Source organism: Bidens hawaiensis, unplaced genomic scaffold, assembly GCF_021521415.1.
Source record: "Bidens hawaiensis isolate Kalapana, Puna unplaced genomic scaffold, B.hawaiensis_p1.1 tig00015443_1, whole genome shotgun sequence".
Lineage (NCBI taxonomy): Eukaryota > Viridiplantae > Streptophyta > Magnoliopsida > Asterales > Asteraceae > Bidens > Bidens hawaiensis.
In genome coordinates, this window is record NW_027492375.1 from 1 (window position 1) to 12,326 (window position 12,326).

Here is a 12,326-nt window from a genome sequence, read left to right on the forward strand (position 1 = left end):
TATATAGACAAATGAATTAAACTCAGCATTTTTGAATAAATTTAGTTAATTTAACATTTACTAGAAATTTCTTTTTACTCGAGTCGACTGTTGAAACATGTATAATGAGCAGTTATAATGTCTCGTGGATGCGTAAAACTTCTAACTTTTCTTGTAATGTAATTTACATAAAATACAACATGAAGAAAAGGTAAAAAAAAATCGGATGATTTGAATAATTTCTTTTCGGTTCTTAAAACTCACCATGAAAATGTAAATATCTATATATTTAGAGATAAAAAATAAAAATAAGTATTATATTATACGGATTAATTTTTTGGCTGGTTTCCAAAATATTTGGAAAACGAAGACGGGCAGCCTCATCTTGGAAGGTTAGATTATGACGTCATCAACTCCTAAGTGCTCCTTTTCTATCCTATGTGGATTTCTAGGTTCATTGCTTTTACAAAACAAGTTGGATTCTATTCTATCTGATTCACTACCCGTTACGTATTAAAAGTAGGATTAAGAAGAATGATTAGTTGCTTGATATATTAAGATCATTAATTATCTGTTTATTTTATTACTCGAAAAAGAATATACCTTATTGTAATGTTTTTAATATAGTACTGGTGGAGCACATGTGTCTATCTTAAATTTTGAGTAATACAACCTTTAATGTTATATATGATGTACACTTAATGGATAACTAGGTTATTGAACCATGTCCGACACGGGTGGAAATAATTAAAATTTTCGAACAAAACATTTGTAATTTGAAAGGGCAACATAAGTTCTTATATTTTATTGGGGACGGCAGCGTACTTTAAGTTGTAAGTAATATTGGGTATGAAAACAAATGTTGTGAAATATAAAGATAAACCCAAAGAACATTTATATTACAATCTTTGAAACATAATCAAAAGTTGAAAATGCAAAATTCATAAGCTACTAAAGTCTTCCTTATAAACCATATTTCTTGTTTTATTTATAACTTTGCCTTCCTTGTCTAATATAATGATTTTAAACACTGTCTCTACTTTTCACTCATGATAAAGCTACATAAAGTTGTCTATGTGTAAACACCGGTTTCTTTAATATATATGCCAACTCTTGCTAAAGATTGGCCTTGACTTTTGTTAATTGTCATTGCAAAACAGACTACAACTGGAAACTACATTCTCTTCAATTTAAATGGAAGTTTCTTATCTGAAGGGGTGTAGACCACTACGAGTTACATAGTTGTAATAACCAATATATAGTACCTGAAATAACTTTTACTTCAAAAGAAAGCCTACCGAAATTAATTACTCGGCAATCTAGTTCGTTACACAAGCCGTTCTTCTGATCAATATTCCTTAGTAACATTATTGACACACCGATTCTTAATCCAATCTATGAGTCGAAGTTATTTTTGCTCATGTTGATTTATTTAGCATAAAGTGATTATGAAATTTTTAATTCAAATTTAAATATTAGAAAAATAATTGGTATTATCTCACTTAAAGCTAAAAATTTGGTTTCTTATATGGATCTCATCTAAATTTTTGAATTTTGTTGCTAAGTATGGAAACAAATATAAATTAAGTGAACTCGAATATAAGTAAAAAAAATATGGAGAAATATCTTTGTGGCTCTAATTAACATAAATTGATTTGAATACACATCTTAATTAAAACATGTATTTTAATTGGTTTTAAGAAAATAAAATAGTATTGGATAGATGAAAAATAATGTTTCATATCATTTCAGAAAAAAAAAATACAAAAAAAAATTGTGTAAACACACATTCAATATTATTAAAAGTCTACTTATCAAAAAGGTAAAAAAAGGTATAATATAGTTCACAATAAATATATTAAAAATCACTTAAATTTCGTGTTACAAGTACCTAAATTTTAGTTAATAACAAACTAATTTGTATTTATTTTATTTAATTTATTTAGTTAATAACAAAATAAATTTTAAATACAATATACTGTATTAATGCATTTAAAAATAAAATGTTACCGTTTAAAATGCTAGTAAGTGGTCCTCTTGGCTGTTCAAACTGCACGCTTACAAAAAAAATGCATTATTAGAAAAACATTGAAAGGATAACTAAAAAATATCAAAATGGCTAACCATTTGAATTACTCCTCTTACTAGAATACGCTGATTAACCAAAATTATGGTTCTCTAATTGTGAAGACATCTGTAATAGAATATAATATAGTTAGCATATGAAAAAGATAAACAACATTTGAAAGATATAATTTGACTGAAAACTCAAAATCAAGACAATTTATTCGTATTTCCATAATTTCAATATGACCGCATTACCCTTTTCATCCTCGGCCTCCTTTAATCATTTCTGTTTGCTTGAACTCATCTCACCATTACTTTGTAAATTCTTGATTCGAAAAGCTTTTAGGAGTTTTAAATTAACTAATGTTAGTAGCTCTTTTTTACCTAAAATAATACCAAATTGGTCATTTTAATCATTTGATTATGCATGAAACTTAATTTCAAATGTACATAAAACTCCACATTTTTAACCAAAACTTTGTAATATGATCCGAATCTGATATGAATAATATAAACTTTGTATAATGTGACACTTTGTTGGCTTTTACCAAACAATCAACATATTAAAAAATCATATATGGGTTGAGTCAAAACTAAAGTATTACCTGCAGATTTGACTTTTAAAACAAAGAAAAAAAATGTTTATAAAAAGATTTTACATAAGAACATTAATGCTTGGAATTCCATGTCATTAAACATATAACTCAAAATTAGGAAGTAACTAATTATAAACTTTCAGGATTTGAATTACTAAATCAGCATAATAAATTGTGATTAAGAAATATTAGGAAAGCCAACTAAAAATTAGGAAATAATAAATAAAATTAAAACGCTAATAAAATGTGATTGTGTTAAATATAAATAACTAATAATTTATAATCATAATCAGTTACCGTATTACCAGTATAATAATATGATAATTTAATATTCAAAATTTAAATTACTAAAACCTATGATTGTTAATCTGAAAGTGCACTAAAAAAATCACATGGTGAGGTTGCGTTTTATCTTTCATAGGCAATCCTTCATGGCCATTTGCAAATCCCTTAGTGTCACCCTTTTATTAATATATATTATTAAACGGTGGAAAATTAAACAATAATAATAGAATTTTAATAATAATATCAAGAGAACAACAAACTTTTACCCAGTTTAACAATGTTTAATCCCGTGTTGATACCTAGCAATTGCAGTTTTCATTCAAATTCAAATTTAGTAATTCAGTAATAAACTTGGCTCATTTTATGAGTTAAATCAATAATTTTAAAATGAATACAACAATTCTCATAAAGTCCTGATTTTTTTATATGAACCTCGAGTTGAAACACTGCATGAATTTCAGTCAAATTCAAATTAAGCAATACAATACCAAATTTGATTAATTCTAAGAGTTAATAATTAAATTAAACATGAATACAATAATTGACATAAATTCTTCAGTTTAATTCTATTTCAGCTTTGTATATATACAATTACCTGTAGAAAATATAACAAGATCCTAATGTAAGTTTACAACCCAAAAAAATAATAAAAAAATATAAAAAAATTCAATTTATAATAGCTACAATTTTAGATTTTCCATATTCATTAAATCTGCATCAAATAAAATTCAATTTACAATTAGAAATTAAAAAAGAATAATAAAAGTACAATATAATTCAAATCATCAACTCGCTAATGGAGAGTTTGGAAGCTCCGCTAGTTGTAATTAATGGAAACATATATTGAAGCAAAGGTGTTCGCGAAATCAGTTAGATACCTCGGATTTTCGATTATGAATGTGGGCGCAGGTATGATTTAGTCTAAATCGAAAATGGAATCTGTGATTCAACATTAGGGTTTGTTAAAATTAAGTGACTAATGCTAGAATAAAAGGATAGAATCCAGAAATCTTTTAACATACCCTGGTGGAATTGTCCGAACGACGGTGATTTGTTGAAGAAGCTTTTAAATCGATTGAGAGAACATTTAAATTGAAAGGGAGAAAGAGTTTGAAATATGATGTTGTTTTAACATTACTTGATTAAACAGTCAGGAAGGAAGTCGACAATAATAGAGGGGTTAGATTAGGGTTTGAATGTTATGAAACGGTTTATTGGCATTTATTTAATTTTTGATTTTATTTTTGAATTATTTAATTGTGAAGAAAATCTAACAAGGCTTCATATATATGAAAATAAAAAGGATTAACCATAAGAATAGGCTAAATCAATTTTTTTTAATAGAATATATATATAGATTTTAATGGACATATTAGTCTTTTACATGCAATCATCCAGAAAATTAAAATAAACCATTTTTAGTTGCTTTTTTTTTAATTTAAAAAATGTTAATATGTTACGTAATTATAAGCATATGACTTTCCCGTCGTAATGTACGAGTTCTCTTCAACCAATTATAAAAGTTTGAATTAGACCACCGTATAGGAAGCATTTGTACAAGTCTTAAAAGCATTTGTACATGTTGAGAAGCATAATCTTATTTCCATTTTAATCCATAACTAGTATGTAGGATATGTAGGTTGTGGCGGACCAATAAACCGAAAAAAATAGACGTAAAAATGTTAAATCATTAATGTCGTTAACTCGTAGTTTTACAAAAATTAGACAATATGTAAAAATAAGGAGAAACGGTAAAAATTATTACTCAACAGGATTCGAAATAATATAGTATAATAAGAATAATAACAACAACTAGTGTTTCACCTGACGCGACGAGTTGCGTCGGGAAGGTTGGATAACACGCCAGATGGTTTGGATCTAATTATGTAACCCTCGCTTTGCAGTGTGCAATAATGCGGGTTCGATTGATTAACATATAAAGAATTTAAATATTTAAAACGACATTTATTCGGTCGATAAAACCGGGGAGTTGAAACCCAACCGCTGGTAAAACCCTGGGGAGGGGGGGGTAAAAACCGAGCGATGCGGTGATGAGTCAAAACAAATTCGTTCAGTATTAATAACGTTCGTTACGGCAGAAGTAACACAGGTAAAAGCCAAGCGTTAAAACATAAAAAACAAAGTAGTCACATTAACATATAATACAAAGAATTGCACATAAGCAAATAAAACTATTAATGCGACATTTATTCGATCGGTGAAATCTTGACGTTGGTAAAATCCGAGCGTCAAAAATAAAAAACAAATTTATTCGGTCCCGAGCTTTGCGACGGTGAGTCAACGAGAATTTGGACATTCAGTTACGTTCGTTACAGTGTCGTATAAACAACATTGGTAAAATCCGTTAGAACCCAAAAAAAATAAAATCGTCAGTTAACATATAAAGATATTAAAATAAAATAGTTAAAACGACGTTTATTCGATCGGTAAAACCTTGACGTTGATAAAACCCAAGCGTTGTCGGTCCCGGGGAACTACGACGGTGAGTCAATAAAACTCGGACGTTTGTAAAGCCTAGGCGTTGTAGGTCCGGGAGTTGCAGCGATGAGTCGACGAGAATTTGGTCAATTTCGGTTACATTCGTTACAATAGCGGAAGTAAACATAAGGCCAGTAAAACCCGGACGTTAGTAAAATTCGAGAGTTGTCTGTCCTGGGTAATTCATCAGTGAGTCAAGACGAATAACCGTTTGATCATCAAATTTAAAAACAAAAAAATAAATGACGGGGACCATTATGGTGCCGCCACTTGGCCTAGTAAGGGCTTAGCGGCACCGTAGTTCCCAATTGTTATTATTAGATAATAAGTAAATATAAATTTATAAAGTATAAGGTTTATTAGAGAGGTGTCTACTTGATGAGTGGAAAACAGAAACTGATAATAATCATTTAATGTGCTAAATTTTTTAAATTAAGAAAAAAAAATAACTATAACTATATCATAAAATGCTCGTTTATGAACGGTAGTTAGTTAGTGATCGAATTCATAATATTTGTTAGGTAAAAATAATGTTAACTAGGTCCTAAACCAGTCGCGTTGCAGCTACGCAGCGAATTCGGTCAATATCAACTAGGTTTGTATCAGTAACGACAATAAACAATATAACTTATGATTAAAAGTCACAAATTTAAAACAACATATAGTGGATTGGTACAACCCGCACGATGCATCCACGAGTCAACGCAAATTCTGTTAGCATAGAGTTACAGCATTAAAACTAAACCAAAAAATAAATCCCGTCCCGTTTAGGTGTTTTAATAAAGTTTACCTTAAAACAAATGAAGCCACTTGTAGCCTCCGCAATATATGGTCTAATAACGAGAATCTTTATATCCGACTATCCGAGCTGCCTCATAGCTAGTTTGTGCTTACCAAAAGCATGTTTGTTATATACTCTTTTTCTTTTTTCTTTTTGGCATTTAACGCGTCTTGTGAACTTCACGTGCAGGCTTATTTCTTTTTTCTTTTCTTCGCTGGTCGGAGCTCCTAAGATTCAAAAACGATGTTTTCTATTTTAATATTTATTATGCTAGTCTAGGTCAAACTTCTTCAACTAAAATTTTCAAATTAATAAATGAAAAACCAAGAAAAAAAAATATGCTCCCAGACACGTATACTAATCTTCCTTACTACACCGTCCTCTCTCTCTCTCTCTCTCTTTCCACATATCATTCTCTATATATACCATCTGCCACTATATATAATGACACTGCGTGTCAACTCCAGTAATATTATCCGAGCTTCCAAACTCAGTCCAATTTAATTAATTAATAAACTAACACTCATGAAGGGTGTTATTGGTGTGGTTAAACCATGCAACCTAGCCACACCTGCAGCTCATGTGGCTGAGGTCTTACACTACACCACTCGCACCGACCATCGCACCCGACAGTTGAAAGTGATCAAGAGTTCTTGGAATAGCGAATCGGGTCAAACCCGGGTCGCCAATCGCGTGGCTAAGTTGGGTCACAAGTGGAGGGAGTACCAAGGGATCAAGAATTGGGAAGGGTTGCTTGATCCTCTAGATGATGATCTTCGGCATGAGATACTCCGGTATGGCGATTTTGTCGAAGCGGCATACCGGAGTTTCGAGTTTGACACGTCATCACAAGAATATGCAACGTGTAAGTTTACAAAAGAGACAATGTTGGATGGTTGTGGATTAGGGGGGAGTGGATATAAGGTGACTAAAAATTTACATGCCACGTGTGAGGTTCAGATGCCAGGTTGGATTGACCGGGTGCCAAGCTGGACATCCGCGAATTCCAGCTGGATCGGTTATGTCGCGGTTTGTAATGATGAGAAGGAGATTGCGCGATTGGGGCGGAGGGATGTTGTTATTGCCTATAGAGGAACTGCCACGTGTCTGGAGTGGATCGAGAATCTGCGTGCCACGCTGACGTCATTGTCTAATGAAGTGGCACCTGAAAAGAAAAGAGCAATGGTACAAAAGGGGTTTCTTAGTATGTACACGACAGCAACTCCCACGTGTCCAAGTCTAAGAGACATGGTGAGGGAGGAGATTTCGAGAATAATCGAGACCTATGGCGACGAGCCACTTAGCGTGACGATAACTGGTCATAGCCTTGGTGCGGCCCTAGCCACGCTCACGGCCTATGACATAACCTCAACATTCAAGAACTCCCCAATGGTGACCGTTGTTTCCTTTGGTGGGCCGCGTGTTGGAAACAAGCATTTCCGATCACAATTGGAAAATAGTGGAACTCGAATCCTTAGAATCGTGAACACGACCGATGTGATCACGAAAGTTCCGGGGTTCTTGGTTGATGATAGCAATGACATGACAAAAAGAAGAGTTCATGTTTCAGGGTTGCGCGGATGGCTACAAAAACAAGTAGACGAAACTAATTGGTTTGGATATGCTGACGTGGGCAAAGAACTTCGACTTAGCAGCTACGCGTCACCATATCTCACCAAAAGCGACTTTGCCACGTGTCATGACCTCAAAACCTATCTCCACTTAGTCGATGGCTTCGTGAGCTCCACGTGTCCATTCAGAACCACAGCAAAAAGACTATTAGCCGGGGCGAAAAACTAGAGGCCGCAAATTTTGTTAAGACAGCTAGCCTAAAACCGTAGAACTCAAGGAGCGTGACATTTTTGTCCAATTTTTACCACCAAAGTTTCGATCAGAATTGCATTACAACGGTTGAGTGAACCAGTATGTCGTCGCTGAAGGCCGGATAGATGGCGATTCAATTGGTGGTAAAAATGCATTTTACGAATGAATTTATGATTGTAAATACCCAGTTTTCTAGTATTGAAGGTGTCACTTTACAAGAAAACATGTAAAATTTAATTTGATGTCACCAAAAGTGTATAGATTCCAAGAAAATAGGCAAAACCCTAATGAGAAATAATATTGAAACAAGTCAAGTAAATGGAAAAGTAGTTTTGAAAAACGGGTGTTTCTTTTTTTCTTGCAGGCTGCAAAGAAATGATAACATCAATGATCACCTTTTGTAAATGCATGCATATCGATCCATGTATGTGAGCTAAGTTCCTTGCACCAAAAGTAAACGACTACCCTTAGTTATCCAACCACAAACTTTTAGTGCTCATATAACAACTTCTGCCAATCATTTAGTTTGATCATTACAAGGAGTCAAGGATTTCATCAAATGGTAACATTTTAAAATCATAAATTATTTGTCTTTTTATTTGTTAGGTTGGGAATACGAGAATTTAATATATATATATATATATTACATGACATATAACGGGTTTAGAAATCTAAACCGTGGACAAAACCAAAATTACATGATATATATATAACGGGTTTTTAAGCTACGTTATCTAATTTAAACGACATTTATAATTTTGAGTCGAGAACTACAAAGAAGAAACTGAAACAATCGAGTTAAATAGAGTATCTTTGGAATCGATTTGTGAGCCACGAATCGCTTCATTTCGAGCTTTATAGATAATCCATCGTTAGGGGTGGATCTACCAAGTATGAGTTTAGAGGAACTCACTGAGTTTTGGATTTTATATACAACACTTATATTAACTATAAGATTGAACTAGATCACGTATAAATTATGAGTAAACCCATGCATAACGTGAAACCATGACCTAGTGATGGATACCTCGCCACCCTATGGTGAAAGCCCGGGTTCAAACCCTTCATTCAATAATTTTTTTTTTCATTTTTCATAATAGTTACCAGTGAATGCTCTTGTATATCATATTTTCTCACGTAAAGTTATTTCTAAGTATATCTTATAAACATTTTTTTATACTCAAACATACATAGATTGCGTACAGGTTTGATGATAAAGTTTTGCTAATGAAATTCAATCATCACTCTTCGACCGGTTTCACTTAATAATCATGCTTCACTATTCTATCAAAATAAAGAAAATGCTAATTGTTAGGAAAACCAAAATGCTTCTAGTTTAAATGCTTAAATTTCATCAAATAAATGGTAGTTCATTGATTAATTATCATTAGGGAACTATAGTTTGAAAATTTATATTATGTGTTAAAAGTTTCATATTCCAAACCTTTTGCAAAATCTATACACTCTGGTCCTCAAATTCAAACATAGGACCATAAAATGTCATCTTAAAATTTCGTTACTAGAATATTGGTCAATTGCGACAACAGTTTTTGTAGCAAAATTGTGGCAAATGACACAGCCATAATTTTCTGACAAACCTGATTTGTGTGAAAAAAAACTGTTACAAATTCTGTTATTGATAATTTTGCGACAAATTTTGGTTCAAAGTTACTACAAAATATGTTAGTCATCGCAAAATATGCAACAATTTTTCAACAATAGTTTTATTTACCTTTTCCTATAACTTATCAGTATGTTTGTCACTGTTTATTAAAAATAATTTAAATTAATGATAACGTTGCGCGACCTCTATACCCCTTCTCGAACATCGCCTCCAATTTCACACCGTACTTGAATTAACAACCTCTACTTAAGCAAACAATCTACTTTAACCTCTAAGTTGAATAATCTAATTCACCATCTTAATTTTATTATGTATAACACCTTTTAATATGGGGCGTAAATCAATAAATATAGTTTGTTGGAACTAATGTACAAGATAGTACATTGTAATTCGGTGATTGTTGTAAACGTAATATTTTACGTGTAAATGCAAGCCTTTAGGTTTTTGTATTTAAGTAGTTCAATGTCGATACGTAGCTAGATATCTAATTGGAATTTACATATATATGTATATATATTTTTTATTTAACAATAAGAAGATTATTTTTTCTTATGTAAAACACCTTTTAGACTATTCACGTAGTTAGGGTTTTGTTGGGGTACGTGGTGAACTGGTGAGTACGTAATTAGGCTATTCACGTAATTAGTTTTAAAAAATGAAGTCAAGAAAATGAGTAATAAAAAAACAAAAATTAAAGATATTATGCCTGGATTCTATATTTATTTGTATAGTTTAGATAACAAACATCTACAATTTCGTAACAACGTTACAAAATGAGTTTAAACAATATTAGTTTTATTTGCGATTTATAATATAGCAGAATATTTTGAAACATACGTTAATTTTGTCTAATTACCGTACTTACATAAAGTGGCTGGATCTCACAATCTGTATAGTGTATACAATGAATGAACCATCGTCGTTGTTAATATTAATTAAATAAATATTTCATAATTACAATAGTTGAATTTTGTTACAAAATCCATATCATCAGCATTTTATTTTGATTTTCTACTAAGAAAACGAAAGGCAATAATGTAAGACTAATTAGCAAGGATCAACCAAACATATCTTATTGTTTTTCTAGAAGACCAAGAATATGTTACTATTATTGAGTTTACAAGGAAGTAATTAAGGGTGGTGGAAGTGCTTATTTCATCCCTAATCATCTTTCACGCTCTCTCTCTCTCTCATCCTCGTCGTCGTCATGTCATTTTATCCCGATTCAGTTTTCAATTGTGAAAACGCTCATCTTTAACAAATTTCATCCGTTTTTCTTTTCTTTTTTAATAAAATTGACCAATGGGATGAAATAGTTGAAGCTTCTGAAGAATCAGCCTGGCTAACCTGCTCGGGGTGTTGATCCTTCAGCCACGAGGCACCTGGGACGGTGTTCCCAATGGTGCCAGGACATTGAACTCCGTGCACCCCAACAATTGTCACTAGTCCCCTAATATAATTACGGATGATATGTTATTATGTTATGAAAATACGTAATCAAATCTAAATACAATATTTAACCAACTAACAACAAAAGAAAATAGTTGGAGCTTATACCATCAAAACGAAGATGATGGACTGTAAGACTAATTGGAGAAACAAGCACCATATATTTCAGCTTTTAAACATTTGTCAATGGTATGTTGGAAATCACCTACTACTCTATGGCATAACATAAAAATAAAAGAAAAACTATATTTTGAAGACACGCCAACAATTACCGATGGATTACTAACGCATATATCATTTCATTACAGGTTTAATTCCCAATATTTCTCAAGTAAAGAAAATTTGTGGCGCATGATCCATCCGATTATCTATTGTAAAATCTAATGATGAGATTTCTATCAAAACTTTCCAGTGCTTGTTAGGATATATGCGGTCAATGAGTTCGCCACATACGTTTATTATATTACTTTCAAGACCTCTACGAGTTTCACATTCTTCATCCTCGATCTATCTTATGTAATGTTTGTTTTAAATAAATAACGCTTTATTTTGATATGTAGAAAATGGTAAATATTATACATTTATTTATCTTTTATTAATAACGACTATTACCCTCTTAAACCATAGGTGAAGATTATGTTGGTCATCCATCAATAATATTGCCAATTAGATCAGTAGGCAATATTGACCGGTGAATGTGTTGTTGGTGACAAATGAGTGAAGGGCCCATCGAGATCCGTTCGTTAGTTTCATGAGTGGTATTGGCAAATATCTATTTACGCTAGATATTTATTTACGCTCAATTGCCTCAAAAAGATTTCACAAACAAGTTACCGACGCATAGGTCGAATCTTATTTTGCTAATAAGTAATTAGAAGTGTTTAGATTTTTTCTATAATTGGTGCTTCCCAATAGATGATTAATCAAATTTAAAACAAATAAAAACAATGCATTGTTCTACTGTAATACGTTGGAATACTTAATGGACGGTTGGAAGGAAGGACCATTATTTTAGGGCTGAGTGCACTTACCCAAAATGGGTCGTTTTGAGAGAAACGTTGTGGTCATAAAATGGGTACGTTGAGGTCATAAAATGTGAAACACACTAACGAGGTACTAATAAACAATTTATAGAAATTTATAGTACGTGTTAAAAAAGAGCTATTATATATGTGTCGTCCTAGACTAGAGTTCCTGTGGTCGTACTACGTTGTCAGGTCCA

At 32.0% G+C, this 12,326-nt stretch overlaps 1 pseudogene; it reads left to right on the forward strand.

Moving 5' to 3' along the window:
* The first annotated feature begins 6,722 nt into the window (after positions 1-6,722).
* LOC143549084 (phospholipase A(1) DAD1, chloroplastic pseudogene) lies at positions 6,723-8,087 on the forward strand (annotated as a pseudogene).
* Positions 8,088-12,326: the final 4,239 nt, after the last annotated feature.